At 36.3% G+C, this 17,055-nt stretch overlaps 1 protein-coding gene across 3 annotated transcripts in view; it reads left to right on the top strand.

Moving 5' to 3' along the window:
* The window catches only part of EDIL3 (EGF like repeats and discoidin domains 3), a 425,344-nt gene that overhangs the window by 136,649 nt on the left and 271,640 nt on the right, over positions 1-17,055 (top strand). The gene's annotated exons all lie outside the window — the stretch shown is intronic.

Genomic DNA, 17,055 nt, shown 5'->3' with positions numbered 1-17,055 from the left:
ATTGCTTCTTTGTCTAGAAGGTAAAAAGTTGTCTTCCTATTATAAGCATATCAAATCTTTAATAAGTCAGTAGGGATGAAGTATATGAAGGTGCAAGATGAAGATATTAAGTTTGTGTTTTCTTATAGTGTTCAATCTGTGTTTTCTTATAGTGGGGGTGGGTAGGTTAGGGTGTGGGAGTGTCTCTGTGAAGCCCCTAGAATGACAGAAGGTAAATGAATTCTTTTTCTCTTCATATACATTAAAACCTGGAATTTATTTTTCTAGATTAAGCTCTTACATGGAAAAGTGGTCTACAGAATAATGATAAATTATTTGTAAAATCATAATAAAATAAGAATAAGAAAATATGAAAGGTTTCCACACTAATTCTTTCTCAGTGATTTTTGACATGAATCAATTTCTTAAATCTTAGCAATTATGCCTACTCTCCTTTTAATTTCAGTTAATTGAAAAATCAATTTTTTGTTATCTCAAACAGTGAATCATTTACAAAAAAATATAACACAGTCACGATAAGGTGTTAAAGTTTTTATATTTTAGGAAAATTGATTTATTTTTGGATAATGAACAAAATGTTATTCCTTTGATTACAGTAGGTATAAGAGACAGAAAAAATAATTACCTTTACATCAAATTACTGATGTCTCTCACCGGGACTGATATATATATCATACATATATATGAATATGATATATATATCATACATATATATGAATTTATCTTTTATGTAGAATATTGACTTTCTTCATAACAAAAATAATACATGGGAATATTTAGGAAATATAAAGTAAAAGACAAAATGTCATGATGTTACATTGTACATGTTCTCACCTTTTTTCTTTCATTGAATTATATCCATAGATATCTTTTTTTTTCTGCCAGGGTTATTGCTGGGGCTCAGTGCCTGCACTAGGAATCCACTGCTCCTGGAGGGCATTTTTCCCATTTTTTGTCGCCCTTGCTGTTGTTGTTACTGTTATTGTTGCCATTGCTGTTGTTGGATAGGATAGAGAGAAATCATGAGTGGAGGGAAGACAGAGAGGGGGAGAGAAAGATAGACACCTGCAGACCTGCTTCACCATGTGAAGCAACCCCCCTGCAGGTGGGGAGCCAGGGGCTCAAACCAGGATCTTTATTCTGGTCCTTGTGTGCTCACCCCGCTGTGCTACCACCCGCCCCCCTCCGTAGATATCTTTATATGTCTAGAACTATAATTATATAGCGAATGATATAACACATAATAATTGCTTTAAATGACAATGTGTACCTACCCATTCATGCCTACACATTCATACATGTGAAATTTATATTGTGCCTTGTTCATGTCATTTGATGATCATTTTTGTTTTAATGCAAAATGTATTATATATATATATATATATATATATATATATAGAGAGAGAGAGAGAGAGAGAGATCCTATTTGAAATTCTTACTTGACATTAGTTAAAATATCAGACGAACATTTCCAGCATTCACACTTATTAATTCCAGCAATCCCTAACTTTGGCTATTTAAGGTGGATGAAAGTTTCCTGTTATAATCATTTTGAGAAACATTCATAGCTATGTTTGTGTACAGTTGCCATTGTGTTTTTTTATTTTTTTAAATTAATAGTATTTATTTATTTATTGGGTCGAGACAGCCAGAAATCAAGAGGGTAGGGGAGGGGGATTGAGAGGAAGAGAGACAGAGAGACACCTGCAGCACTGCTTCACCACTTGTGAAGCTTTCCCCCTGCAGGTGGGGACAGGGGACTCCAACCTGGATCCTTGCTCACTGTAACATGTATACTTAGCCAGGTGCATCACCATCTGGCCCCAGTTGCCATTGTCTTTTTAGACTAAATTCTTGAAAGTAAATATATGATTTGTATAACTGAAGTTATTCAAGAAAATTTATTTGAGAATTAAAAAATAATTATTTATTGAATAGAGACAGCTGGAATTTGAGAAGGAAGGGGGAAGATATAGATAGATAGAGAGAAACAGAGAGACATCTGCAGAACTGCCTCACAGTTTACAAAGCTTTCCCCCCTGCAGGTGGGAGCTGGGGGCTTGAACCCAGGTCCTTGCACACTTTACCATGTGCACTCAACTGTCTGAGAATTTTTAATATACCAGAGGTTATTCAGGAAAACCTACACAGTTTATTCTGGAAGACTTCTAAAGAAATCATAATGCATTAAATCAGCTTAATCCCAGTAATGGAGAATCAGAGATGTTTGATTTTTTAATCAGAAGAGAATTACATACTTGGATAGCAAAAGAAGTGATATCCCATCAAATATATTATATGAGTAGCATATGAATATTATACCTCCTTTTATTTTTACTTGAACAGCTGTTATATAACATCATACACACATTAAGGACAAAATAAAAGTAGGTATGTATATATATATATATATATATATATATATATATATATATATAAAATCTAGTATGTTTGATAATAACAAGACATTACCAGAAAACCAATCTGACCAGGTAGGACATGGGCCTTTTGTGTATGGTCCAGGCCCTGGGCAACATGTTCTTCAGACTTAGAAGCTTCAGTAAAGGCAGGAAAGATAAAATATTAACATAACTCTATTGGAATATGAAAGACAGAGGGTTAAGCACAAGGACAGGCACAAGGACCAGCACAATGATCTAGTTGGAGCCCCTGACTCCCCACCTGCAGGTGGTCGCCTCAGAAGAAGTTAAAGTATTGAGAAATAATTGGAAATAATAATTTTCATAAGTTGAAATTGATTTCCTAGGACTATTAAGAACTCTAATACTGTTAAATATTAGTGAGTTAGCTAATCAGAAATTCTTATTGAAATGTACTATGCACTAAAATCATGCCAAATGTTAATGAGAAATTGCTAAAGCACAGAGTGACTAAAATAAAATAGTAGGTATGAATTCAAGGAGCTTAAATATGTGTTATTATATATGAAATTCTCCTTTTCCAAAGTCCCTAGAGCTATGAGAAAAGCAGGATAACACCTCAAGGAAATTTGTATTCTAAAATAATGTATTGTCTGACATAAATTAAAATTTTTATGTGAAAGCAAATTCAGTAATCCATAGAGTGACAATACTTCCTTTTTGAATGAGTCATAGGATATGAGCAGGATTATTTTCATAATATATTTTCTCTTTGAAAGTAGAAAATCCACCAAAAGGTGATTTTAAAATGACCAAAATTGATATTAATTATTCTTTTATTTTAATTAAAACTTGGAAAATAAATCTGGGAGAATGCAACTTAAATACTTCAGTAAGAGACATAATCATGATAAAATATTTTCTTTAGTACTAACCATTAGAAAATAGAGCAATTTTTATATAGAAATCAGTGCCTTTATTTTATTTACTTATTTTTTTATTGCCACCAAGTTGATTGCTGGGATTTGGTGCCAGCATTATTAATCCACTGCTCCCAGTGGCCATTTTTTATTTCTTTTTTTAATGCTGACACTTTTTAATTGAATTAACGGTGACTTCTAAGCTTATAAGTTAATAGGAGTATAGTCCTAACATTGCTCCCACCAGCAAAGGTCTGGCCCCACATCCTCACTCCCCTATGGAGGACCTGAAAATGTCTCTCCCACCAGACTCTTGTACCTTGGCATAATACACCAGACACAGTCCAAGTTGCTTTGTTGTGCTGTCTGTCCTTATGACAGAGCTCTGTCTATGAGTAAGATCATCCCATATTCATCCTTGTCTTTCTGGCTTAACTCACTTGATCTCTTCAAGCTCTGTCCAAGATGAGGTGAAGAATGTGAAGTCATTACTTTTAATAGCTGAGTAGTATCCTATTGTGTATATAGACCTCAGCTTACTCAGCCACTCATCTGTTGTTGGATACCTGGGTTGCTTCCAGGTTTGGGTTATTATAAATTGTGCTGCTATGAGTATATATACATTTTTATTTGCATGAGTGTGTTTGGTTCCTTAGGATATATCTCTCAGAAAGAGGTTGTTGGGTCATAAGGAAGGTCTATTTCTAGCCTTCTGAGAGTTCTCCAGAATGTTCTCCACAGGACTTGGGCCAATTTATATTCCGTACAGGAGGGTTCCTTTGCTCCGACAACCTCTCTAGCATCTGTTGTTGCTCTCATTTCTGATGTGTGACATTCTCACTGGAGTGAAGTGGTATCTCGTTGTATTTATTTGCATTTCTCTGACAATCAGTGACTTGGAACATTTTTTCATATATCTGTTGGCCTTTTGGATCTCCCCTCTGGTGCATATTCTGTTCATATGCTCTCCCCATTTTTGGATGGGGCCATTTTCTTTTTTTTTTATGAGTTTTGTGAGCATTATAGTATGTTTTTGATTTAATTTATTTATTTTGTTTAATGTTAGTTTTATTATCGCCACTAGGATTATTGCTGGGAATCAGTACATGCACAATGAATCCACTACTCCTGGTGGTCATTTTCTTTTCTTTTTCCTTTTTTAGGATAAAGGCAGAGAGAAATTGAGAGTGGCAGGGGAGAGAAAGAGGGAGTAAGAATGGAAGATACCTGCAGCTCCCAATCACTACTCATGAACTTCTCTTCCCTGTAGAAGGGAACCTTGGTCCTGAACCTGAATCCTTGTGCACGATAATGTGTGTGCTGTACTAGGTGTGCTACGTAGTCTGTTCTTGAATTTTCACAGCACCTTTATCTATCTAGTGAGTTCTTATTTGGGAAATCAAAGTAGATACTTCAGTCAAGACAAAGAGAAGTTCGGGACAAAATTCATTATTGTATCTCCTCTGCAGAGTAACGATCCTACATGGTCAGCGGTGAGGCGGATGTTGTTTGTGACATCTGTCTCGTTTTCAACCTGTTTTCATCAGCCATCTTTTTCAAATTATCTGTTTACTTGATTGAACAGAGAGAAATTGAGAGGGAGAGGAGAAAGAGAAAGAGAAAGAGAAAGAGAAAGAGAGACACTTGCAGCACTGCTCAGCGTTGCTAGGTTGCTAGTGAAACTTCATCCCTGTAGGTGAGGACTGATTGTTTGAACCTGGCTACTTCAGCATTGCAATGAGTATACTCAACCAGGTTACCACTGCCCAGTCCCCTTACTTAACTTCTTTATACTTTAGCTCCATATCTATAAAGAGGTGATATTAGTACCAAGTTCAAAGAGCTTTGTGTAAAATTGATGAAGTGATATATGTCCGACTCTTAGAACAGTTGCTGACTTGAAATCAGATCTATATGGTAGTTATTGAAGGAAGTAGAGAGTTAAACCTTACAGACAATTCAAATGCGAATGCAGAACTCATGTTTCTAGGTCCTTAAATATTCATCCATCATTTCAGTCATTAGGAACATTATTGAAATGTCCTATAAATCCTGACCTATTATTTTTATGTCAGAAATTCTCCTGCTAGTGTTTGAATATGCAAACTGGGGGCAATTTAGCTGTCAGCATTTAATTTTTCAAAAATTCCTTTGCTGCAACACATAATTTGACAAATCACCTCACTTGGTATGGGAAAAAGCAAACCCTATGCTTTATTATTTGAAAATTATGAGTAATGTAAGTAATGCTTGCATAATTAGGAATTGGCCTTTCAGGAATATAGCTTTCCTTATGCTTACAGCAAATAACTTGTGGATTGATTTTCTTTATAAGACTGCAAAATGAGAATTCTGAAAAGGAATAACAAATGACAAGTTGGAATTTATGACAACATATTAATATTGGGTTCATAGAAGTGACAGATCAACAATAAGCCCTTTGTGCTTTGCATAAAGATAGGACTGCAGAATAGGAAAGAAGAAGAAGAAGGAGAAGGAGAAGGAGAAGGAGGAGAAGGAGAAGAAGAAGAAGAAGAAGGAGGAGGAGGAGGAGGAGAAGAAGAAAAGGGAGAAGGAGAAGAAGAGGAAGAGGAAGAAGAAGAAGGAGAAGAGAGAAGAAGAAGAAGAAGAAGAAGAAGAAGAAGAAGAAGAAGAAGAAGAAGAAGAAGAAGAAGAAGAAGAAGAAGAAGAAGAAGAAACATTAGGACCTTACATTTAACAAATTATTGAACATCACTGAAATCACTGAACATTACTGAAAATGTATACCTGATCACAATTGGTTTAGAAACCCAAGATAAAAGGTCTGCCCTCAAGAGAGACTCTATTTAAAGAAAGATTATAAAATATAGGCATTTGTAGTCATTTTCACATTGCTGAATACTTCCTTCCGAAGAGGAGAAACATATGTCTTTTTTATTAAGAGGAATAAAGTTTATTTGTAGTTGGAGGCAACAAAAGTATTGACTGTCATGACTTCTGAGATGGGTTGGAATGGAAAGGCAATTCAGCAGTGAGGTTAATTAAAATAGAGAATGTTTAAGTATAATGCAAAATAACTCAACATATACAGGTGAGAAATATGAGAACCATTTAGAAGAAGTAGTAATAGTGGGTACCCAAATCATTGTCGTTTATAGAGCTAATTAGGAGTCAGACCAAGATGATTGATGCCTATACTGCCAAGGACTTGCAGTCACCCTATTGAAGTTCCCAAATGCAGTTTTCATTGTTGTTACCAGAGTATCTCAGTAACATGATTATTTAACATCCTTTGATAATAACACATTGTTATGGCACACAAACATAAAAGTAACACAACACTCATAAGTGAACAAGCTTTATCTTTTCAATCAACTCATCATGTATGTGTATTATATATATATATATATATATATATATATATATATATATGATGATTCATCTGTCGAGCAGTTGATTAGAAAAAGGCTGTGTGTCATACTGATTAAAGACAGTGCTAATTTCTAACCTAGAATGTCTGGTTCTAACCTAGAAATTAATTTTTTTCAATTTTTTAAAAATATTTATTTCCCCTTTCTGTTGTTCCTTGTTGTTTTATTATTGTAGTTATTATTGTTGTTCTTGATGTCATCGTTGTTGGATACGACAGAGAGAAATGGAGAGAGGAGGAGAAGACAGAGAGGGGGAGAGAAAGATAGACACCTGCAGACCTGCTTCACCACTTGTTCAACAGACTCTCCTGCAGGTGGGGAGCTGAGGGCTCGAACCCGGATCCTTATGCCAGTCCTTGCTTTGCGCCATGTGCGCTTAACCTGCTGCGCTACTGTACCACTCCCAGAAATTAATTTTTGTAAGATATACTATAAAGGGTTAAAGACAGTTTCTAGATATTCTTCTATGACTAGAAATGTTAGGAGACATGTAAAAAAAAATTACCACCAGAAGCCACATAGTACTTACATTCGCCTGCATGGACACCCAGCTAGTCCTGGGCAGTAAAGGAAACGTCATGAAGATAACATTCTGACTTTCTCATCTGTGGAATTTAATCCGTGATGCAAGAAGTGAATACAAATTAGAGTCTTTGTTAAAAAGAAAGTGAAAGATTGAAATATTAAGATGTTGATTAGTTTGGGAATTTTTCAAAGAGATAGATCACCGCATTAGAAGAGCATAGAACATAAATGCCTGATACACCATTTTCCAATTCAATTCCTATTGCCAATTTATATCAGGAATGATCTCTCTCTCTCCCCTTCCTCCCCCCTCTCTTTGTATCCCTGTGTCATGGCTCCCTCTCTTTTTCATACATATAAAGTAAATATTCACACAACAAGATTCTCATGAGAAAAAGAAGGCATTTCTAGATAGACTGTCATATTGTCAATATGGCAAGAAGGTATCAGTAACTGGAAAATGTTCAGCAAACTGGACTAGCTAGAATGGGAGAGGAATGATAAAAAATGATTTTGTGATGCTAGAGTCAGCAATAAACCAGAAATAAATCAGAGAAGCAGTTTGCTCATTGTGAAGATGGTTGTAACATAGTTGCTAACCCTTTGTAGTATCTCCCAAATAGTCTCCACACTAAAGTTCAGCTTTGCCTTTTCCTGTGTCTTCCTTCCTCTTCCCATTTTCTCCTGTCCAGCTTTGCCTTCAGACAGATAAAGATTGAAGATTAGTCATTCCCAGTGTTTTGGGCATTGATTCCATAAAAAGAGATAGGAGGAAAGTAGGAAAGGGAATTAATTCTGTATTATTTTAGCAGCAAATACAATTTTGGGGATGTTTGTTTTAATAGCCTAGAGAACATGTATAGTAATGCTATTACATTCTGTACCACTTGCATTTTAACCAGGCATCCAATTCTTGGTAGTTTAAGGGCTATTCTTGATGCTATGTTTTTTTTTTTAAGAAAGGAGACATTAATAAAACCATAGAATAAGAGGGGTACAGTTCCGCACAATTCCCACAACCCGATCTGCATATCCCATTCCCTCCCCTGATAGCTTTCCCATTTTCTATCTCTCTGGGAGCATGGACTCAGGCTCATTGTGGGTTGCAGAGGGTGGAAGGTCTGGCTTCTGTAATTGCTTCCCCGCTGAACATGGGTGTTGACTGGTCAATCCATACTCCCAGTCTGCCTCTCTCTTCCCCTAGTAGGGTGGGGCTCTGGGGAAGCAGAGCTCCAGCACACATTGATGGGGTCGTCTGTCCAGGGAAGTCTGTTCGGCATCTTGCTGGCATCCGGAACCTGGTGGCTGAAAAGAGAGTTAACATACAAAGACCTTGAGAACGTTGGATATCCAAAGGTTTAAAACATGTTACTGAGGGTATGCAGTAGTATATAAAAATAAGTAGAGATGCTGGTCTTAGTTAAGAAAAGAATTACAGCCAATATAATAACTTTTTTCAAATACTTGAATGTTTGAAGGCCAGATCATGGTACACTTAGTTAAGCTCACACATTACGGTGTGCAAGTATGTAGGTTCAAGCTCTTGGTCCCCACCTGCAGAGGGAAAGCTTCACGAATGGTGAAGCAAATCTGCAGGTGTCTCTCTGTCTTTCTCCCTGTCTTTCTCCTTCTCCCCCATCAATTTCTCTCTGTTTCTATCTAATAAATAAATAATTATATTTAAAAAAATATTTGAGTGGTTGAACTATGAAGGCAAAACTATTTATTCTAGTGTTTCCCAGAGTCTAGTTCTGAAAAAGATGTGACATGTCCCTTTGTGAGATCGTAAGTTTGCAGCCACTAGAAGCTTTGAAGTATTTAAATTTGGTTGACAGTTTGGACTAAGTCATCTTTAATTTTCTCTTGGATTTACTTTTTAAAAGTTGTTTACGTTTTCTTTTCTGAACTGACTTCTGTTTTCTACACTGTTCCTTAAAGGCTTCAAAGGGTAGAAATTCGTAGTATACTTTCATAACTTGAAGGTAGTCTCAAAGGTTAAAAAAAATGGGCTTTCTTCCTTCCTGACTAGTCTTACAACTTTATTCACTTTTCACTGTATTAAATTTAGACCTGCTTACTTTTTGCCAGTTGTGTTCTTTAAGGACATTCCAATTAAGAAAAAAAATTAGTCTAGGGAGATGAATGTTGCAGATAGGGAATTACATTGTCAATGTCATTTGATTAATAACTGAAAGTGGATACAGTGACTATTTTCTTGTAAAGAAGACCCGAATGACTCTAGAAAGAAAGCATTTAATTTCAGCTTCTATTTGAACAGGCAGGGGGAAAATTCCTCGACAGTAGTCATTAGCTCACTAATGAATAAGTTAGTGGCACATTAGATTAGTAAAATTCTATCTAGACAAGCAGAGGTTGTGTTTTATCTTCTATAGTTAGTGTCCTTGGAATGATTTCAAATCACATTAAAAAAAAATTCCATTTGACCAAAGAGAAAAATATCCACCAGAACTACTGCAGCTTTCTTTAAGTTAGACTTGCCCACTCACTTTTTTCCTTCTTGCTTTTGAGTTTTAGAATATATATATATTTTTAAATATTTATTTATTTATTTATTCCCTTTTGTTGTCTTTGTTGCTTTATTGTTGTAGTTATTATTGATGTCATCGTTGTTGGACAGGACAGAGAGAAATGGAGAGAGGAGGGGAAGACAGAGAGGGAGAGAGAAAGACAGACACCAGCAGACCTGCTTCACCGCCTGTGAAGCGACTCCCCTGCAGGTGGAGAGCCGGGGGCTTGAACCGGGATCCTTACGCCGGTCCTTGCGCTTTGCGCCATGTGCGCTTAACCCACTGCGCTACAGCCTGGCTCCCTAGAATAAATTTTATTTAAGCCAAATGTGAGCATCTATATTTTTGGAACCCATCATTTCAAAAGCAACAGTGTTTATTAATTCCCCTTCATAATATAAACATTGAAAGAGGAATGCTATTTAATAAAATACTTTATAAAATTACAAAGTCATCTTAAAATAACTAAGTATATGAAATGTTGTGTACACACATAACATTTATTATATGTCAACTTTGTAATTTTTTTTTTTGCTTTCAATTTGTCACCATGTATATTTTTTTTATCTTATAGGACAGAGAGAAATTGAGAGGGGAGAAGGCTGTTAGAGAGGAAAAAAAGAAAAACACCTGTAGACCTGCTTTGCTGCTTGTGAAACGTCCCCCCTGCGGGTGGGGAGCCAAGGTCTCAAACCCTGGTCCTTGCATTGGTCCTTGTGCTTAGTACTGTGTGCTTAATTGGATGTGCTACCATCCAGCCTCCTCACCATGTATTTTTGAAACATTGCAATTTTAAATGATTTGAATTTCAGATGGTACTAAGTTTTCAGTATTCAGTCAAAGCCTCCTTGGTTTGTATGTGAAGGCTTGGGCAAGGACATTTGCCAGTTTAAGTCTGCATCTGTGGCTGACCATTTATTTTCTCTGTATCTTGTGCTTCATAAATGTAGAACAATGGAAGATTTGCTTGATTTCCCTCATTATAATTCTAGAATAGGGATACTTTTCACAGGCAGAAGACACACATATACTATCATTCAATATATTTAATAATCATTATGCTAAAGATAGACAGCATACAAGAGATACATAAACATTTTATTTACTTAAACTGAACATTTGCATTTTGCTTAGGATTCTGACCTTATAGTTTCTTCATTCAACTGAATTATTTGGTCATTGATTTTTGTCTTATATGACTACTATTACTCAAGTGGGACCTGACTATCCATTGAAATATTGGCTCTTAGAGTGAAACCCCTCGATCCATCTAACTATCATCCAATTAAAAAAATAACTCAGTAGAAAGATAGTTAAATACAGTAATGCACACGTTAAAATAATTGAGTCTTGCCTACATTCTCTAAGTATATTGATATAGAAATATAGAAAAATATTTATTAGTGGAAAACCATGTTTTAAAAACAGCATTCTTTATCGTATTTTTATTTGTATGATCCGTAGTTAATACCTGCTATTTATATATAAGGATTCTGCTATTTAAGTTAGTTTTACTTAAAAATTCAGCTTGTGATAAGTAGTTGGCAATTACGATGACTCAGTATGCTTTCTGTTTTCTAATACAAAACAGCCTGAGATAGCAATGGATTTTTTTTTTTTTATTGCTAAGCCCTTAATCACAGAATCTCTCTGGCATCAAAATTATGTGTAGTGATTCTGTGGTTTCTTTAAGCGGATGTGTATCGCTAATACTTGTGCCAGTATTGCTGATCTAGCCATTACTGTTTAGTTTTTTGTTCCTTTGCTTTTTACAGATTTCCTTTTGAGATTAGGGCATGTGTTCAGACTTATGGAAATGAGCTGAGGTTGAAGGAAACAATCTCCTAGACCCAAATAAAGCAGACATCCACTGAACAGGAGCCTGATAGTATCAGCTCTGTGCTATCATGTCCTGTGAAGCAGAAGAAGATGGGTCCAAGGACATTCTGAAATTAAATGATGTTTAGCAAGTAACCTCAACTTCATGACCTTCCTAGCCACTTTGAAATTTCATTATTATTGCCGAATATTTCCACCCTGTTATATTTTATTTTCAAAAACTAACAGATTTCATTGAAAATGGATCTGTCTAAGCAATCATTTGTAGTAGCTTCTTATTTGCTTTATTTTCTCTTTTCTATTAATTCTCCCAGGAAAAGCAGAAAATTTAGTTTACAGTACTCATTTTACATGGTTAAGAATATAGAAAAAAAAAATACCAAAAGTTGATGCAGTAAATTCATTCGCCTGACTGGATTTTTGTATCCCTAAAATCGGATTTTGTATCCCAAGATTTTCCAAATTAATTTTGTTCTGTACTAATTATGGGGAATATTTAAAATTGAACCGTAACGAGTGATCTCAGAAGAGGGGCATTAGCAATATCCTGTGTGGTAACAAGGCTAGAAAATATATTTTGATTGTGTTTGAAACTGATTTTGGACTGTACTTTAAAATTCAGGGGTATTTGTGTGGAAACTATTACATATGCATTTGGAGACTTAAGTAAATAATAAAGAATTAAGTGTAGTGAGACATTTACCCTACAAGGGTAGAAACAATATAGACATGGAGAAATAATTGAATAGATAAAAATAGTTTGAGGACAATTGAGAAGATACACATCATGTTGAATTATAAGGCCACAGTAAAAGCCAAATCATCTAGCTCATTTAGTGTCTTTTAAAAAATTTATTGTTTTTTCTCTTTTTTAAAAAAAGATTTTATTTATTTATTAATGAGAAAGATGGGAGGAGAGGGAGAGAGGAAGAACCAGACATCACTCTGGTACATGTGCTGCTGGGGATTGAGCTCAGGACCTCATGCTTGAGAGTTCAATGCCTCGTCTACTGTGCCACCTCCCAGACCACTAGTGTTTGTTTTAAGGAGGAAAATGTAGTCCTTAATTTAAGTGTCCAATTTTTTAAAATTGAATTGAAGGGGCTTGAACCTGGGTCCTTGCATACCAGAATGTGTGCTCTTAACCAGGTGTGCCACTTCCTGGCTCCATGTTTCTACTGTTTCTTTCCTTTTTTTTTTTTTTTTTGCAAGCTCTTGTGTTTCAATTACTTCTATTCCACATATGGGTGAGTACATTCAATGCTTGTATTTTAACTCCTTATTTTCTTCACCAAGCATTATCACTTCCGGTTCCATCCATCTTGTCCTGAAGGATACAATATCATCTTTTTAAATTGGAGAGTGGGATTCCATTGAATATATACTGCATGAGTTCTTTATCCAGTAGTCAACTGATGGGGCATTTAAGTTGCTTCTACTCCTTGGCTGTTGTGAATGTTGCATCTGTAAACTTAGGAGTGATAGCACAGTTTTTTTTTCATAAGACAATAAAATGCTCATTACAAAAAAAAAACCACTATTCCTTTCCCTTTGTTATTTTAGAATAAGATCTTTTATTATTATTATTAGCGATTCAATATTGATTTGCAAAATTGCATGTCAATAGGGATATAATTCCACACTGTTCCTACCACTAGGGTTCTGAATCCCCACATCTCTGCATTGCAAACCACTGCATTTTTCCCAAGGTTGCAGACTTGGGTTAGCTGTTATCTCTACAACTATCTGTCTACATGTGTACATAATTGCCCTCCCTTTTTTTCCAGGTTCTGTCCTGTCTTCCCCTCCAAGACACTCATGACCCTATTACTGCATCCAAATGTCTCTCCCCTTTACATCCTCTCTCTCTGGGTCCTGATGGAGCTGGAGTTCAGAGTCCTTATCCTCTTCCTCCTGTCACTTCTCCCCCACTGAGAGTGTGGTGAGGTGGTGTGGTATTGACCCAAAGGGCCATTATTAAGTGAGCCTGTGTGAGATACATACATGTATATATATTCCCTTTTCTTGTCCATGTTTTTTTTTTTTTTTATTGTTGTAGTTATTATTGCTGCTGTTGTTAGATAGGACAGAGAGAAATGGAGAGAGGAAGGGAAGACAGAGAAGGAGAGAGAAAGACAGACACCTGAAGACCTGCTTCAACACCTGTGAAGCGACTCCCCTACAGGTAGGGAGCCGGGGGCTTGGAACCGGGATCCTTTTGCCCATCCTTGCACTTCATGCCACGTACGCTTAACCCACTGCGCTACTGACTGCCTCCTGAGACCTTTCTTAACACATGCGATTACCTACATCCACTTTACATGGCACATCATCTAACAGAGTTACAGATCAGCGTAATGGGTACAGGTGTACATGTAGTTGTAAGCTAGGGGCAAATCTATAACTCAAAGTAATAATATTCAGTAGTCCTTGACTTAGACCTAGTAAACTTGGGATCCTAGTTGAAGTGCCTAAAGAAGGCATCATAAATTCTCTCATTGATTAGACATAGGTTAACTTAGCTTAGCAATCTAACAGAAAAGCCAAAAGAAAACAGATCCCCCACCAAAAAAAACATAATAATAATTCTGGTTTGGCTAAACAAATGGCATTCGAACAGGCAGGGGGAAAATTTGAGGGCAGGGGGAAAATTCCTCAACAGTAGTCATTAGCTCACTAATGAATAAGTTAGTGGCACATTAGATTAGTAAAATTCTATCTAGACAAGCAGAGGTTGTGTTAATGTTTAAACAACTGGGAGAAAGTTTAAGGTTATCAGACAGAGTATTACAGAAGTTGGATAAGGGCAAGAGACAGGCTCACTTAGTAAGTCTGCAACCTTGCGAGAACTTCAGTGGTTTGCAATGTAGGGACTTGGGATTCAGAACTATAGTGGTGGGAGTGGTGTGGAGAGTGCTCCAAGTCATTGATTGTCAGAGAAATATTAGGTTGTGAACCATAAATTAAAAGCAACAATTTATTTGTTAGAAGCTCAGACTCATGTAACTAGTTGAGTAACTGGGAGGGTCAGAGTTGCTACTGCATGAAAAATATGAATTAGTGATGTGTTTGATGAAAATAAATTCTAATGTTTCTCTGACCATGACTTGGAGCATTTTTTCATATATATGTTGGTCTGTTGGATATATTCTTTCCTGAGTATTCTGTTCATATCTTCTTCCCATTTTTGAATGGGGTCACTTGTTTTCTTGTTACTGAGTTTGGTGAACTCTTTATATATTTTGGTTATTAGCCTCTTGTCTGATGTATGGCATGTAAAGATCTTCTCCTAATCTATAAGGGGTCTCTTTTTTTTAGGTGGTGGTTTCTTTTGCTATGCAGAAGCTATTTATTTCAGTGTAGTCCCACGGATTTATTTTTGTTTCAGTCTTCTTTGTAGATAAATAAAATTAGTACTCAAATGTTTCCACCATAGTCCTCACATGTTTATAATGCTTTGCTTAATCACAGTCCAACTCTTAAGTACTTGCTTCTATTTTTGGCATGTAAGAGATTGGAATAAATTTCCAGTTAATTGCTTTTGTTCTCTCTCTCTCTTTCCCTCTCCCTCTCTCCCTTCATCCCCCCTCCCTCTCTCTCTTTATCCCCCCACTTTCCCTCTCCCCCTCCTCCTCTCCCTCTCTCTTTTTCCATGCACAGACACACACTCACTCACTTACAATTACACTTTTTTTTACTCCCACCAGGATTATCACTGGGGTTCAGTGGATTTGTGCCAGGGCTACAAATCCACTGCGCCTGGCAGACATTTTTTTTTCTTTCTATTTCATTAGATAAAAAGAGGGGAAAGAGATAGTTACCTGCAGACCTGCTTCACCTCCTGTGATGAGTGTCTCCTGCAGGTTGGGAGCAGGGGCTAAAGCCAGGTTCCAGGAACATGGAAATATGTACACATAACCAGGTGTGTCACTGCCCTATCCCCCTCCAGTACCTTCTCGGAGGGGATTTCTCTCCCGGCTACTACATCCGTTATTATTTTCCATATTTTTTAACTGCAGGTAAAGGTATCAGCAATCTAGTAGCTTTTTTCCCATGACCGTCTATTCCTTTTCCCCTTTCTTTCAGAGGATATTAAATTAGTACTTTGTGAAATAGTACGGCATAGTAGAAAGAGTTTGATTTTAAGGTCACACTGACATGAGCTCAAATTCAAATTGACCTTAGATAAATTGCTCAATCACTGAACATCAAAGAAGAGTAATTTTATCTCATCAGTTCCTTCAAAATTGAGTTCATGCACACGAAGTGAAAGCTGAAAGTGTAAGATTATTTCTGCATTCAGAATATCCAGGATTGACTAACAATGCCCCCCATCTAATTTATCGCTTCTGAAAGCCCTCTGGTGTCCACCTAAAAGGTGATTACTGGAAATCATTGACAGTTTTCCTCTTTGAACATGTTCTGATATACTTTGGACATGACAAAATAGCAAATAGCTTTTTAAATATTTATGTTCTCCACACCTTGCAAGCCAAACCAAACCGTGTTATAGGAAAATACTGCCAGGACACAAAACAAGCTTGTCTAATGTGTCCTCTGTACAGAGTCTTAAAGGAAAAGGGTGGAAACCATTCCCTGGTTATACAATGATACGTTGATTAACGAATCATTGGGGAACAAAGCTCCTTTACAAGCAATTCAGCTGAGTAAACTTTTACTTTAAAACTTCATGAATCAAATGAAATAATACTGGCTTGTGTCATATAACTCAGCCTTAATATTCTAGGAAAGCTGCACTTGTCACAGAGCAGAAATACATTCTCACAGAATTTGTCTGTTGGTACAAAGGTGAAGAGGCAGATTCTAGGCGAAACTGTGAAACTACTTCAATAAATTCTTTTTTTTTTTTAAGTCCTTGCTGTCGTCAAGTTTCATCACACACACACACACACACACACACACACACACACACACACACACACACACTAGTAGAGTATTACCCTTACATTTTTATTACTCTCATAACTTCATTCCTTTTAAAATAGGAACAAAAATAATTCACATTTTAATAAGTTATAATTTTCCTTCTTTATACTATTTTGTTTATTTACTGGGCAGAGATAAAGAGCAAGAAGGAAGGGAGAGATAGAGACAGATACAATTTCACAGAAGAGACACTCCTGCAATGCTTCATCCCTCCTGAAGTTTTTCCACCTGCAATTCCACCGCATTCCATTCGGGTCTTTGCATAGTGGAATATGTCCACTAAATTGGGTGTGTCATTCTCCAGCTACCTGTTTGGATTATCTTCCTGGTAAAGTTTCAATCCAGTCCCAACCTTAATACTTTTGGAAGATTTAATTTGTTTAAAATAAGACTCAGATTTTAATGTAGATATTCAAGTTTGTGAACCACTGATTAATTTAATATATATTTTAGAGGTATTTTATTTTATTTTAATGACACAAGGAAAGAGATATGGAGAGAA

The sequence above is a fragment of the Erinaceus europaeus genome, chromosome 11 (assembly GCF_950295315.1).
Source record: "Erinaceus europaeus chromosome 11, mEriEur2.1, whole genome shotgun sequence".
NCBI classification, from domain to species: domain Eukaryota; kingdom Metazoa; phylum Chordata; class Mammalia; order Eulipotyphla; family Erinaceidae; genus Erinaceus; species Erinaceus europaeus.
The sequence above is the reverse complement of the archived record's forward strand: the minus strand, read 5'-3'. Positions and strand labels throughout refer to the sequence as shown.